The 16,419-nt window shown below is 37.6% G+C and overlaps 1 pseudogene; it reads right to left on the bottom strand.

Annotated features, from left to right (window-relative positions):
• Nucleotides 1-2,167: 2,167 nt before the first annotated feature.
• Nucleotides 2,168-4,976, bottom strand: LOC113276101 (annotated as a pseudogene).
• Nucleotides 4,977-16,419: the final 11,443 nt, after the last annotated feature.

Genomic DNA, 16,419 nt, shown 5'->3' on the forward strand with positions numbered 1-16,419 from the left:
CTAATAATCTTGGAATATATTTCTTTTTTGGATGGCTGAGTATGCGGAAGTATTTGCAAAAGCCTTTGGGGAGTTTTTCGAAGAATATATTCACTCTCAGATTTTCTTGCTTCCCTGTGTTGACTGGAATGTGATCCCAGAGCCTCTCATTCACATTAACTTCCACCAGAGCTCTTGGGCAGGATAATGTAAGTTCACTTCTAGTTGGGAGATCCACCATTATGCATGTTCCCATACTGCTAGCTATATCATATGGAATATTTCGATAGACAGATCAGGTGGGAGATTGAGGAGCCTTGCCCACATGGTCACCACATCCATGTTGACTGTTTCTGGAGCAAAACCATGCATATATTCTTGAACTACTAGCAGAAATGGACCATAACTCCATAAATTTCTTTGTAATGCCCTTTGAACATCAGATTGAGATTCTAGCCCAAAAGTAAAGATATTGTTTTCTTTTCCTCTTATTACTAATGTACATTGTGGGACATATGATAGATTCCAGATGTTTTGAACCACTTCTTTTGATTTCTTCATGCTGAGTTTGAAATCACAATTGATTTTTGCTAGTATTAATGCCTTGCTTTTGTTTTCTCTTCTGCTTTTGTTCTGTTGAGAGTTTATACTCTTTGTTTATGTTCAGTTGAGCATTCATCTTATCAGCTAGAGCTTCTCCGGAGAGATCCATTGGTTGATTGGAGATCTTAATGCAACCAGTATAATGATTGAGCACTAACTCTTTGAATTTTTCACACCACTGAGCAGGTTTCATGGTTAACAGTTCGAATAACCAATGCCAAAAGTACCACCAATAGACTTTAACTTTTTCTTTAACTAAGTGGTTAAAACACATTAAGGGGATGGCACTTTATAGCTAGGCGAAATTCATTAAGAGAAATTGGCAGATATGGGACAATATCATCAGAGATTATAAAGATCTGATGGGATTAAGGTGGTTGAGGGGTAATGAACGAGAGAGATGGCAAAATTATTGGGGAAAAAGAATGAGAATGAGGATAAATTGAAGATGGGGTGAGGGGATGGCAGAGTACCAACACCTAGGGAAGGAGAAGGGTAGGTGAGAGGACAGTAAATAAGGAGGTAGAGGGAGTTATATAAGTAACTCAGTCTACAAACAATTCCAACTGTATTGAGACCAACCGATTGAAGCTTGAACTTTTGGAGATTGAAAAACCCAATTTTTAAGGTTTTCACAAGAACGCAAACTGAAAGAGCTTGGAGAAGCAAGAACAGCTGAGAATGAATACCCTGCAAAAACTGCAAGTGTGTTAGCACAAATATATTGAAAGCAATGGACACATACCTCTGATAATCTTTGATTGCTAGCTCAGGGGAAAACTCAGGGCAGACGGGCAATGAGTTTATTCTGCACGCATTTCAAGTCACTCCTAAAAGTAGAGACTTCAAACTGAATTTTTTAAAGCTTAAACTTAAACGAATGAGTTATTGAAGCAAAAATAAAAAACTAGAAGCAAAAATTAAACAGAAAGTTATGAAACTGGCACTGGATGTGGAGATGGTTTAGAAGTAGTTATCGCCGGTGGAGAATCCGGACGAAAATGCTTCCTATCCACCGACTCATCCTCCACTCCCTTCCAACACCTCACATAACTCACACAAATGACCCCCTGTTTTCCCCCACACCATCTCAACAACTGAATCAATGGCTAAGATCACTGCCACCTAATGGTGGAAAAGAGTGGTGGAAGGGAGTGGGGAAAGTGTAGCAGCTTCGGAATCGGAGTCGGAGAAAAAAAAGAGTACGTAACTTCTGTATTTTTCTGTATAGTTGTAGGGTGTAAATAAAAAAGTCAAATAGATAGTACTTAGGACACATGAAAATATATATGGATGGTACATAGGATTATTGAGGATGGGAATTAAGATAGATGGGAAATAGAGAAAGTGGGGATGAGAAATGGAAAACCTTATTGGTTTTCATTAGATTAAATGAAAAAAAAATGACTATTTACAGTTTCAAAGGTACATCAAACTTAGTTTTTCACTTTAACACCAACTTACACTTTTGTAATTTACGCAAAAGTGTAAATTTTCACTTAACTTTAGTAATTTACAGATTACAGTATGTGAGAAAAGAAAAGGACTCGGCTTTACAGTTTTACAGTCCCTTTTTTGTACACACTTCTGGAAAATAATGGGAATTTAAGGCCAACGAGAAGATACAAATACAAGGCCTGAAAGCTAAATCGACAACACTCTCACTTACACGTTTTCTGATTGGGAGGGGTCGGAGGATTTGATCAGTGGAGCTGTGTTGTCATCTTGAGCCGCATCTGCGTCTAAAGATAACTTCTCATTCTTGTAAGGATACAGCAGGTAATGTTGGACCATGAAGAGAAGGTCGAAGAATATGGATACCTGCGCCAAAAAAACAATATCACCAGCGTGAAAAAATCGTTTATATTCCACACGATGTATTTGTAGTGCCATGTTTGAAATCAGGATAGTAAGATGTTCCAAATTTCATCAGAAATACATATTACTATATCTAAAACAACCCCATATACCTTACCCAGCAAAAGTTGGAGATATAAGTTTAAAGAAAGAAATAGACTTGACGAGCAAGTTGAACGTAGAGAAAGAGAAACTCAATAACATACCAAAGAAAGCAGGGTCTTCCCTATGTTCCCGTAAAAGTTCACCCAAGAACCTGCATACAACAATAATTCACAATTTAAAACATAAAATCGGGTGTGAAATTGAGCACTATTCTAAAATGGCACAATATCTAACCCTGGTCTATAGACTGTGTGGCCATTTGTGCATAGTTTGTCACTCCGCCAAGTAAATCAAGTAAAATGTTGCCGATGCTCCATCCACAGTGCTCTTTCTCGTGAAGTTCAGGATGGCCTAGATTTCATAACATAGTTTTGTGAATATCACACGTCTTGTTCCAGCCATAATTAGCAATTAGATAGAGAAAAAAGTTGTAAAACCTTTGGCAAATGATGTTACTGCCTGTTTTCTTTTCATTTTTCTGAAGTGATTGGGTGTGTCATCACTTACCCAACAAAAGCTCTTATAAAACATAAATTAGATAATACTTTGTTGCACATTTTACCTTAAAATAAAAACATAATAAAACATACTTTAATGCACGTTTTACACCTTGGATCAGTGTATGAAACAAATTGTAAATATGTGCAACTAAGAATCAAAATTATCAGTATAGAGAAATATCTGAATACGAGTTTCTAGCAAATGGCAATACAAATATATACTTTTAGGGTAATATGAAAATGGCACAGAGAAGATTATGACTTGCAGATAGTAATAGAACAATAGATGTCCAATAAATACACCATGCTTGCAGAAGGAAATGAGAGGCAACTCTAACCTGGGGTATATATTTAATGACCGTCATGAAGACTTGTATGGAGCTGCAAAAGGAGTAAGATCATATCAAGTATAAGTCAATCTAGCTGCAGAAAAAGTCAGTATAGAGATCACGGAACCAAAAGGTAAAAATTGCCAAAGAAGAAGAAGACTTCAAGGTTCTAACAGCTTCATACTTAATGAATAAAGCTATTTCAATGGACTGGGACAACTACTATACATCAAACTTATGTGCTCTGGTTGCACCAAAAGGCTACGAAGGGAGAAAATTAGAAAAACATATTCTTCTGATCTAATAAACGATTTTTTTCATTGCCATTGATATTGGACTAGTCTATCCTATCTTACTCGGTTCAAATGAAATGCTTTTAGCTATGAAATTAGGCTATCTTGTGACTTCCTATTCAACACCAAAATGTTATTTCATCAGCAATATTCAAATGAAAGCTTAACAAAGAGTATCTTGTAGCAAGAGAAGACTAACTTGAAAACTGTTACTAGCCATAGCCAAGATTGGCTTGGCCAAGCCATGAACACACAAACTGCAGCAGAAACCCACACAACAGAACTAATTGCCAGACAAGTCCTCGAAATCTTTTGAGTTCCACGCTGTCCAGAAAAACAAAGCATAAGCAAGCTTGACATGAAGCTGAAGCTGTTCTGCTTACATCAATGGATCATAAAATTACTTACATCATAGATATAAACTTGGTACAATGTGAATGCTGTCAATATAACAGCATGAGTCGAGAAAGCTACATCATTAGCAGCAACCGGAATCATCTGCACATACACCAAATTCGAGTCACAACTTCCCCTCTACCAAGTTTAAATGATAAATATAACTTCAATACTACTATAGCACCTATACAACTTATATTACAATTTCCATTACACACCAAAAACTCGTGCCCCGGTGATACTTGCAATTTGAAAGTACTAATGTAAATGTTGTTTGTACTTGCGCACAGTATTTGACCATAATACTAAACCAGGCTGAGCAGTGAGCACTTCTAACCACCGCTGACCGAAGCCAGACACCAAATTTAAAGAAGAACAAACCCAAATTGAAAAAACAAGACAGACCTCTGCGAGTCCATATTTCTCACGGTATTGTCTCTGAACAACAGGACTAAAGTAGAGAGAAGCGTTGTAGATAAGATATGAGGAATGCTTTGTCAAATTCAGCACCACAAAATCGAAATTCAACCCCACAACACTTCACAAACACACAAATCCGAACAACCCATTACGTCAAGTTGAATACGAATTATCAAATCTTAAGCCATAAAAACCCATACTTCGAATTAAGATTTTTTAAGAATTTTTTTTTTTGAAAAAATCGTACCTCTTTCTTCTGAAATTGAGAATAACTTGTGGGTAGAAACTAAACGACCATGAGAAGAAAGCAATCCAACCTAATACTTCATAAGTTATTTCTAGAGGGATTGAATTCCATGTCGCCATCTCTCTCTCTCTTCTGAGTTGGGAGTCTCCTTGAACAAAGCAAGGGATTCAGTTGGACGTGGGAATTGTTAGGTGTATCTCAGCAGTACGTAGCGGTTGGATTCGATTATTCTCCAATGGCTAAGGAAGGTCCACCAGAGACCGGAGTGGTGAGCTTCACATGTGACGTTGTTGAAAGACATTTTTTTAACATACACAACAACTAACTTTCCTAAAAATAAGGAAGAAATCCACTTTTTTTTTTATTCCTCTGTGATCGTGTTATCCCGCACGGTCGCGCAGTTAGGATTTATGAGCTAGCAACCTGATGACCGTTCGATAAGCTGAAATCTATTTATTTTGTTTTTCTGTTTTAAAGTTACGACAACTGTGACAAATATACTTTTTCAATTATTGTCCAATAGCCAAGTGGTACAGGTTCGCACAACCCAAATGCAACAGCCAACCTTGATAATGGTACTATGCTCCACAGCACAGTTCAACCAACTCGTCTTTAGCCAATTTTTTTACTTTTTGGACAAAACTTTATTCAGCACATACTAAACAGAAGTTCTATTCACGATATTTTCAAGCCAACAAACCAGCACATACACACCGCTCGATGCATAAAACAATAAGCCAAAACAAAGGGACAAATGCACCAACAGAACTTAGTTTAATCTTGGCCGAAGCCTTATTACTACTGCACACTTAGGGTTACACAACTCTTCTTGTTCCGGATACCCAATCCCTTCACAAGATCAGGCATATATAGCCTTATAAAACTATATACAAGTAACTGTCAGGCAGTTACAAATTTACTTTACACAAGGCAGTTGGCCAACTGTGCAAACTTGCCTAACTCCTTTCCTAAAGCCAACCAAAAAGTTACTAGGCTTAGAAATGCATAAAACAAACATTCTTTGCGTGTAACCAACTTATAAACGTCAAAGCCATGTACCCGACACATGTCATCCAGCCTTGTTGCGCAATGGTAGCTTTGACCAGCCAAAACAAAGCAATCATTGTTGAGCATCATTCTTACAATGATACAAGTGTGCTAATGCAAGTTTTGCTTCATGCCCGCATGCCACATGCATACACGTTATATGCCAAACTCACTTGGCACCTCTTGATGCTAATCTCGTATCTTTGGCCATGTCCAAACCGTGTTTCGCCCATGCCTTTTCCTAGTTGCAACTCTGAATGCGCCACCGCATTTCTGGCATATGCCATGTTGCCAATAATACACAACTGTTGCGCATTATTTCTAGGTCACTTGACCAACCGGTCATAGACCTCCCCCACCAGCTGAAATCGACGCCCTCGTCGATTCTTTTTGTTGTAGGTAAGCCTGAATTTGTTCTTCAAATTTCCACAATGTAGTGTCCTTCTCCCAAGAAACTTCTAAGTCTGGAAAACCATGCCATTTTATCAAATAATAAGTTCTCTTATTCTTCTTGCTTTGACCCTCAACTCAATCATCAAGTAGCCTCAACTTGCTTGTCGAATTGTGATCTGATTACTGGTGGTGCATGCTTCGCTTGTTGTCTCGAAGTGTCCAAAAAATCAGGATGATACTTTTTCAAGAAGCTGACATGAAAAGCGGGGTGCACATTCAATCGTTCCGAAAAAACGAGTCTCTAAGCTACCTTACCAACTCTTTTCATCACTTCAAAATGACCATCTTATCTTGGAATTAGGCCTCTATACACTGTCTTGCTATAAATCTTCTTCCAAATTTGGGGCGTTAGCTTCAACAACACCATATCACCCACCTCAAATTCCACATCTCTACGACGTAAATCAACATATTTTTTCATCATTCTCTGTGCCTTGGATAAACTATCACGCGCTTGCTCAGTCATCTCCATTTTAGACCTTGTATAATGATATGTTGTTGGACGAGAGCCTTGTTTCTTAGCCTTTGGCACCTCATGATGGGTTATGGTTGTTGTCCTGTTGCCATCTCAAAAGGACTCAACTCCGTTGATGAACTCTTATGCAAATTGTAACAAAATTGAGTTGTATCTATCAACGCCACCCAATTTCCCTGGCTTGTCGTCACATCATGACGCAAGTACTCTTCTAACAATGCATTTATCCTTACTGTCTGACCATCGGTTTAGGGTGATTTCTAGTAGAAAACTTTAGTTCAAATCCAAGCAATCCGAACAAGGCAGTCCAAAATATGCCTATAAACCGTGAGTCTCTATCACTCACAATATCTTGAGGAAGTCCCCAATACTTCACTACATTCTTGAAGAATAGATCCGCTGCAACGTCTGCATTACAAGAATGGGGTCGGGAAATGAATGTAACATAATTCGAAAAGCGATTAATGACGACCATTATCGAGCTAAATCCTTGCACCTTCGGAAACCCATTGATAAAGTCCATCGACAAGCACTTCCATGGCTTGTATGGAATTGATGAAGGCTGTCGCAATCCTGCTACACTTCTCCTTTATGTCTTATCCAGTTAACACACTAAGCATGTCTTCACATACAACTAAACATCTTCTTCCATCTTAGGCCAATAATAGGAAAAAGCTATCAAAACATGCGTATGTTCCATGCCTGGATGACCAGCCCAAATGGAATCATGCGTCTCTTGCAAGAGTTCCCTTCTCAATCCACCTGAATTGGTGGTACATAAATTCTTCCTCCTTTGGCATAGGTGACTCCATCATATATCCAATATCGATCCCACAGATCTACTTAGTTAGGCGCACACATTCCTGATCGTTGGTCGTCTCTTCTTTGATTTGAGGCAACGACTCTACCTCAATCGTGGTCAGTGCTGCAACATATTCTGCCACTAACTTTCTGCTTAACACATTTGGTATATAATTAAGCCTTCCTGGATTATGCTCGAACTTGTAGTCGTACTCGCTCAAAAAGCAAGCCACCTTGCTTGTTTTGGCGAAAGTTTTTTCTGGCTGGAAAAGAACGTAATGGCCACATTATCCATCCTTATGATGAAATAAGTTCCCAACAGATAATGGAGTCATGTTCTTAAACAATAAATCATTGCCAACATCTATTTCTCATGCAAAGTGTATCTCCATTCAACATCGTTAAGCTTACGACTCTCTTAAGCTACCAGATGGGAATCTTGCACTAAGACTCCCCCCAGAGCCCTGTCTGAAGCATCAATTTGCACTTAAAATTGTATATTGGAGCTAGGCAAGTGAAGAACTGCATCTGTCGAGACCGCTTCCTTTAATGCATCGAATGACCGATGATACTCGTCAGTCCATGCCCATGATTTTTCCTTCCTCAAAAAATCTGTCAAGAGGCTACTTTCTTTGAATAGCCAAATATAAAGCGTCGGTAATAGTTAGACAAACCCAAGAAAGAACGAAGCTATCCTAGCTTCTTTGGCTCAGGCCAATCCATAACGGCCTTTACCTTTTTATGGTCCATATGCACGCACCTTGCTATATTACATGGCCAAGGAAACTTATTGTGGTCTGGGAAAACTCACACTTTTCCTTCTTCAATACAAAGTCGCCTCTTTAAGTTTTGCAAACACTTTGCGAAGATGCATCGCATGCTCTTACAAAGTCTCACTGTAAATAACTATGTCGTATACTACTACAAAGTGGTCAATATACTCAGCAAACACATCATTCATCAGGTTGCAAAAAGTTGCAGGAGCATTCGTCAAGCCGGATGGCATTACATGGTACTCATACGAGCCATACCTAGTTACCATTGCATTCTTTGGTTAATCTCCTTCTGATATGCGCACTTGGTAGTAACCTGGGCGCAAATCCAACTTGGTGAAGAACTTGGCCTTGGCTAATCTGTCAAACAAGTAAGCCACTAGCGGAATTGGGTACTTATTCTTTATAGTTAGCTTATTAAAATCCTTGTAGTCTACACACATACAAAGCGAGCCATCTTGATTCTTTTGGAACAGAACCGGAGCACCAAATGGAGCTTTAGACGGTTGTATATAGCCTGCTTCCAACAGTTCAGAAACCTGCTTGCGCATTTCCTCGAGTTCTAATGGTGACATACGATATGGTGCTTGTGCAGGCGTCCTTTCCCCTGGCACCAACTCAATATGATCGATCCTACGCTGTGGTGGTAGCGAATTAGGCAGTTCTATAGGCATTGTGTCTGCAAACTCTTCTAAAACCTCAGTTATACCTTCTTCAACTTCTACTACCATTCCTGGTTTGATCTCAACCAACACGCCTAGGAAAGTAGTCAAGCCTTTATGTAGACCTTCTTTCAGCTGAATCGCAGACAAACATGGCTTAAATGTCTTGTCTGGTTCATCACTTTGTCCCACCCTTGGGATAAAACATGGGTATTGAGGGTGCTGAACCAATATCCCATCTCGATGAGGCAATAGCGACGCCTTCGCCTTGCAAAAGAAATCCATGCCCAATATCAGCTCATAATCAACCATGACCATCCCTAGAAAATATAGTTTTCCTTTCCATTCTCCAACTTGAACATCTGCATTACGAACTTTCACTCGACTGGTTTGTGGTTCTGAGTTAACAGCTTTGATGGTACTAGTCGCGCTAGTAACTGTTAAATTCAATGTCAAGCCAACATCTGGATGAATAAAGGACTTGGTAGCACAGGTATCAACCCTAATACCCATTCTCTATTGGTCTTCACATCAATGTACATCATTCCAGAAGACATTTTCTTCTTGGTGTGTGCTTTTCTTCCTAACAAACGAATGATGTTGCAATGTTGGCCCATGCCAACATCATGCTAAGCCTTCCTAGCATCGTGTTGTTTCTCATGAGCACTTGCAGCGTCTCCGGTACCCTTAGTGTAGTTTTGATATGTAGAACAACTCGTTTCACTCTCATCAAGTTGTTCCGAAGACATCCTTCGTGTCTGATTATTGCTTATAGTTTCTTGGATATACGGTTCACATACCTTTAATGCTAACCTTTGTCCTGATCTTCGCCCCACCCTTTCTATTCCTTGTATTCTCTGTGTGGATCCTTCACTTCAAATACAATTCACGGCCAACTTCAAGAACAACAACAAACTCAATCAACCTTCTATAATCCAACGTGAACAGAGAGACCCTTAAGCAGGGCTCTGATACCCTAATTGTCACAGGTTCTCACACCCCAAATGCACAGCCAACCTTGACAATGACACTATGCTCCACATCACAGTTCATCCAACTCGTCCTTAGCCAATTTCTTCACTTCTTGGCCAAAACTCTATTCCGCCCATACTAAACATAGGTTCTATTCACAACCTTTTCAAGCCAACAAACCAGCGGACACACTCTGCTTGATGCACAAAACAATAAGAGAAAACAAAGAGAAAAATGCACCAACAGAACTTAGTTTAATCTTGGCCGAAGCCTTATTATTACTTCACACTTAGGGTTACACAACTCTTCTTGTTCCGGATACCCAATCCCTTCACAAGATCAGGCTTATATAGCCTTACAATTTTTTTTTTCTGAATCACACTTTTATTAATTTGCAAAAAAAAAGAGTTTTAAAAGATTACAAGGAAGAAAATAATATACAAATCAGCCAATTACATAGGCTATGTACTAGACAAAGTTAACATATTCTATAATATTCCACATTTGGTTGCTCTACTCTTGCTAGAAAATTAGGTCTTCCATAATAGACTTGTCTTTGCCTTGCTTCCAATCTAGCACCTTTCTTTGCTGATGTGTCTGCTGCAAAGATTGTTTCCATGTAGCTGTGTAAGAATTTGATAGACTGAATGTGTCTCATTGCCTTCTGCCATCTCATTTTCACAAACCAGGGCATCTTGTTGTTTTTAAATTCAGTTATGACTGTTTTGGAATCTGAATTTAGGATTACATTTTGCACCTCCCATTCAATAACCAACTCCACTGCACTTATGACTGTATACACTATTGCTATGTAATTTGTAGCAATACCAATTCCACTAGTTATAACTCCCAACACTTGACTCAAATGATCTCTAATCACTACACCAAAACAACAAATCCTGGGTTTCCAATTGATGCACCATCACAGCAAACACATGATAAAACCAGGACAAGGTGGACTCCAGAAACAAGTTTTAATACTTTGAAATTTCACTTTTCTTGGCTCAAGTTTAAAGTACAGGATTACCTGATTATCAATGTCAGAATTCCACTTGTTGCTTTTGATTCTGAGGCTTCCCTCATAAATTGTTTTTTTTTTTTCGCCTTGAAGCTTTGAATATTTGGCTTTATCTTCTCAAACCACAACTTGTTTTTCTGGAACCAGAGATCTTTTAAAATTGCACATGCTGCTATAATCCAACATTCTTTGATGAAATGACTTTAATCTTTTGTACTGCTCCACACATCTTCAAAGGATTTTGGAATTTTAAAGTTGAACACAGAGCACATCCAACGCCAAATCTGCTTACTGAACTTACAGTCCCATAAAAAATGATGCATATTGTCTTGCTCTTCTTCACAAATGCAACACCTGGAAGCTAATTCAAAAATGCCTTTCTACCATTACAGAGTCATCAACTTACACTCCTTGGATCATTTTCCATATGTTGCTTGCTATAGAAGGATGTAAAAATGAATTCCAAATCTTTTTGTAGCATTGCAAAGGTTGTTCTTTATTTCTTATTAAATTAATTGCAGAAGAAGTAGTGAAATTACCTTTGATTTCTCCTTTCCATATTAAACTATCATCACCAACACCAATTTAAGGTAGAGTGTAATGTGCAAGAATTTTTTTAACTCCTCAGGTAAATTCCATTTTCCTTCTAGAATTAAGTGTGAAACTTTTAGGTTGATATGCTCCTTAACATACTCAGTGAATCCAACCTCTTCAATTATAGGAACGTTGCTTAGCCATGGATCAAACCAGAAAGATATCTTATGTCCCTTTCCAAGACACTATCTTATGTTTTCTTTCAAGTGATTCCAAGCCTATTTCAGTCCTGGCCAAATAGATGAAAGTTGCCAGTTGCTCTTCCATTGATGCTGTTTGTCTTGAAATTTAGCCTTAATAAATAGGGCACATTCAGCTTCTGAATTTATTACCCTCCATAGAATTTTCATGAGTAGTGCTTTATTGAGAACTTCCAATCTTTGTAAGCCAAGACCCCCTTCACTGTAAGGAGAACACACCTTCTTCCATGAGAGAGTCTTATATTTTCTAATATCACCATCTCCAGACCACAAAAAAATTCTGATAATTTTTTCACATATTTTTATCACTGATTTTGGCCATTTATAAATTGACATGTAAATTGGAACTCTGCAAAGAACTGACTTAATCAGGACAAGTCTATTATTAAAAGAAAGTAGTTTGCCTTTCCATCTAGCCAACTTCTTTTGCATCATCTCCACCATAGGCCAAACTGTTGCAATTTTTATTTTGCCAGAATGTAAGATGACTCTCAAATATTTGTCAGGTAAACAACTCACTTCCATTTGCATCATTTCTTTAATTTGCATCATTCTTGGTGTTGTTGTTCCATCTAAAAACAATTTACTTTTGCTTTTGTTTATCACTTGACCTGAACTGTCCTGATATTCTTCTAACAGTTTCATCAGATTTTGAATACTCTTTTTGCTCCATTGCAGAAGATAAATACATCATCTGCAACATATGATAAGGATGAATTCCATTCCTTATTACCATTTGACTTATCTTACCCTTCATGACCAACTTTGTGATATTTCTACTAAGAACATCTTCCATCAAAACAAAAAGTGTTGGAGATAGAGGGTCTCCTTGTCTGAACCCTCTACCCACTGAAAAGAAACCATTTGGTCCTCCATTTATCATGACTGAAATTCTTGCAGACTCAAAAACAATGCCTAGCCATTCACACCATGTATCTGAGAATCCATACTTTTTTAGAACTTGAAAAAGAAACTTCCAGCTCACATAATCATAAGCTTGAGATATATCCAGCTTGAGACTAATATTGCCATTTTTTCTTTTCTTTTTCATTTCGTTGACCATTTCAGAAGCTAAAATAATTTGATTTTGTACGTTTCTTCCTTTGATGTATGCTGCTTGTTGTGGAGAAATTAGCTTATGCATGAAACTTGACATTCTTGATGTAATGATTTTTGTAAAGATTTTGAAGCTTACATTGCTTAGACCAATTGGCCTATATTGCTGAGGAGATCTTGCACCTTCAACTTTTAGAAGCAGCACAAGGAAATTAGAGTTGAAACCTTCTGGAATAAATCTTCTTTTCCAGCAAAATTGAACTGCACTGACCACATCATCTTGAATTATCTTCCAACATGCCCTGTAAAAGCTACCTGAAAAGCCATATGGACCTGGAGAGCTATCTGGATCCATTTCCAATATAATTTGTTTAATTGATTTCATAGATGGGACAACATACAACATAGCTTGATCATCTGTTGTTATTAAATTTGGAATTACTTCAAGCAATGCTTCTGAAATATTTACTTCCTTGAACTTGAATTTTTCTTCAAATTTTTTTATAAGCACTCCTACTATTTTACCTTGATCTGTAATGCTTTCATTGCTACTATTCTCCAGTTCACAGATTGAGTTTCTTGCTTGCCTTACTTTGAGCTTAGTATGAAAGAAATTAGTGTTTGTTGACCCTTCTTTAACCCATTTGGTTCTAGCTTTAAGTTTAAGCATTGTACTTAACTAAACTTCTTTTGAATTTAACTTATTTGCTTTTACTAAGTTGTCCAATAACTCCTCATTAAATGGATTGTCATCAGATAACTTCATTGCTTCTTGAACTTCTTTTGTAGCTTCCTTGATTTGTTCATTTACCTTTCCAAACACTTTCCAGTTCCATTCCACTAACACCTTTTTTTAACTTTTTTAGTTTGCACTGGAACACAAAAGTTGGATCCCCTTCTACCTTTTAAGACCAACACTTAGTAACAACTTCCATAAAGTTAGGATGATCAATCCAAAATTTTTGAAACTTGTGTGGGACATTTTTTGGTTTAGGACGGCTTACACAACCACCTAAAAGAGGAGAATGATCAGAAGCTATTCTCAAACCAACTTTATAACTCCAGCCAGCATGCTTTTGAATCCACAAATTATTAATTACTGCCCTGTCAAGATTGCATAAAATTCTTTTAGCACCATGTTGACAGTTAGACCAGCTATATTTACAACCAGATGTTGAAGCTTGCTGTAATTCACATTTGTCCAGACAATTATTGAATTCAAGCATATTACTTGTATTAGGAGCTCTCCCTCCAGATTTTTCTTCTGCAGTTAGGAATGCATTAAAATCACCAATATCCAACCAAGGAAGATTGAACCCACTTATTACCTCCATCCCAGACCATAAATTTCTTCTTTGCACTGCACCAACATGAGCATGAACTCCAGATACCAGATTGCCTCCAATGTTTACTGTGATCATTTGAGTTGACATTGAAACCACAGTTGGTGTAGGAAGATGTTTACTCCAAAATAACCAAATGTTTCCTTTCTTATTCAACAGTGAATTATGAATTACCATGTTCTGCATCCCAGGTAAATTCAACTTATTGCAAAATGTCGCATTGCAACTTATTTTAGGTTCTGCTATAAAAACTACTGAAGGTTGAAATTGATTTATTAAAGACCTTAATTTCTATTGAGCCCTAGGTCTTCTCAGGCCCCTGAGGTTCCAGAATAATACTCTCATTGTAAGGATTGGAGGTCCCTAGTACCCCCTTTTCCTTGATTCTTCCTGAAATTATATTTGTTGTTAACTTGCTGAGCTTTTACCTTAGTTGGAGCTTCCTTTTGCTGCATTACTGGAGTTGGCTTTTTACCTGAAGTTGAAGGTTTTTGAATTATTTTTGACCAAGTTGTTGTTGGAATCCTTTCCTATGAAATTGACCCATCTTTGCCATTAATAAAGTTGATAACACTCTTTTCAATTGCATTATCCTCAGCTATTTGTTGTATTATTGCTGGAGATAAATTTCCACTACCTTCACTTACTTGAATATCTACTACCTCCTCAATCACAGTATTAAGAGCCTCAAATCTACCAGAAGATAGATTAACAGATGCATTTGGTTGTTGAGGAATTAAAATATGCTGACTGAGTTCTGGTACTGGAGTAAAACAAATATCAAATTTGACCTGTTCTTGTCGAGCTTCTGTTCTGGGTGATGGATTACCATTTGAATTTTTTCCTTTATCCTTTATCTGCTCAGGAGAAAATGGCTTGAGATTAGTTGTTGCAGCTCCATGTTTTTCTTGGCTTGTACTTGATTCTGCTTCAGTTGATAAATTCATTCTGCATTCAGCTTGTAAATGACCAACAATCTTACAATCGTGGCAAATTTTTGGTAGCTTTGTTAGAAGTACACTTTGCATAAAACCTCCAAACTTAGTTTTAATTCAAAGTTTATGTGGAATTTTCTTTGCTAAATCAATTTTGTAAGTGCTCTTGCATATAAACCATTTTCAAAATTTAGAGTAGCTTCATCTACCTTTACTGGTTCTCCCAAAGATTTACTAATTGTAAATAGAGTCTGCTCATCCCAATATTCTAAGCTCAGTCCAGGATAATAAACCCAAACCATTGCTGAAGATGTTCGATGTAATTCTGGGAGAAAATATGGTATCTAATTTCGAATCCATAATGTTTGATTATAAACTTCCCATAGTCCTGCTTTGATATAACTTTGATCTCTTTCATTTTCAAGTTTATTGGTGAAGAAACCCTTCCCCAATGGAATAATCTTGCATTGACCTACTAATTTCCATTGGGATTTCATATTTGATACATCGTCAGAAAATTTCATTCGAAGCAAATCTAGACGACCAATTAATGAAAATTTCCATACAACACATCTTTCATCAGTTCCATTTACTAGATTGATTGATGGACTTTCTTCAACAGAGTTATTAAGATCCACCACAGATGGATCCATTTCTAAATTTTGATGAGTTTCCATAAAATTTAATATAAGACTTCAACTAATAGTAAAAGAATCAACTAGAATCGATGGAAACCAATCATTTGATGTTTTCAGTTTAAATTTCACCTGAATTAATGACGAAGATCTATAATTCAACGCTGGAAAATGAGGAGAAAGAAGAACGAGTTGATCGCCCGATTTGCAGTGCACGACTCGGACGGTTCTGAGGTTAATTTTTTCTTCTATATACAAGTAACTGTCAGGAAGTTACAGATTTACTTTACACAAGGCAGTTGGCCAACTGTGCCGACTTGCCTAAATCCTTTCCTAAAGCTAACCAAACAATTTCTAGCCTTAGAAATGCATAAAAAAATATTCTTTTCGTGCAAATAACTCATAACCGTCAAGACCATGTGCCCGACACATGTCGTCCATCCTTGTTCCGCAATGATAGCTTTGGCCAGCCAAAACCCGCCAATCATTGATGAGCATCATTCTCCCAATGATGCAAGTGTGCTAATACAAGTCTTTCTTGCATGCCTGCATGCCATATGCATACAGGTTATATTGCAAACTCATTTGGAACGTCCACATCTTTGGCCATGTCCAAACCCTGTTTGTCCCATGCCTTTGCCTAGTTTCAACTCTGAATGCGCCACCGCATTTTTGGATTATGCCATGTTGCCAATAATGCACAACTATTGTGCATTATTTCTAGGG

The sequence above is a fragment of the Papaver somniferum genome, chromosome 4 (genome assembly GCF_003573695.1).
Source record: "Papaver somniferum cultivar HN1 chromosome 4, ASM357369v1, whole genome shotgun sequence".
In the NCBI taxonomy this organism is placed as follows: Eukaryota; Viridiplantae; Streptophyta; class Magnoliopsida; order Ranunculales; family Papaveraceae; genus Papaver; species Papaver somniferum.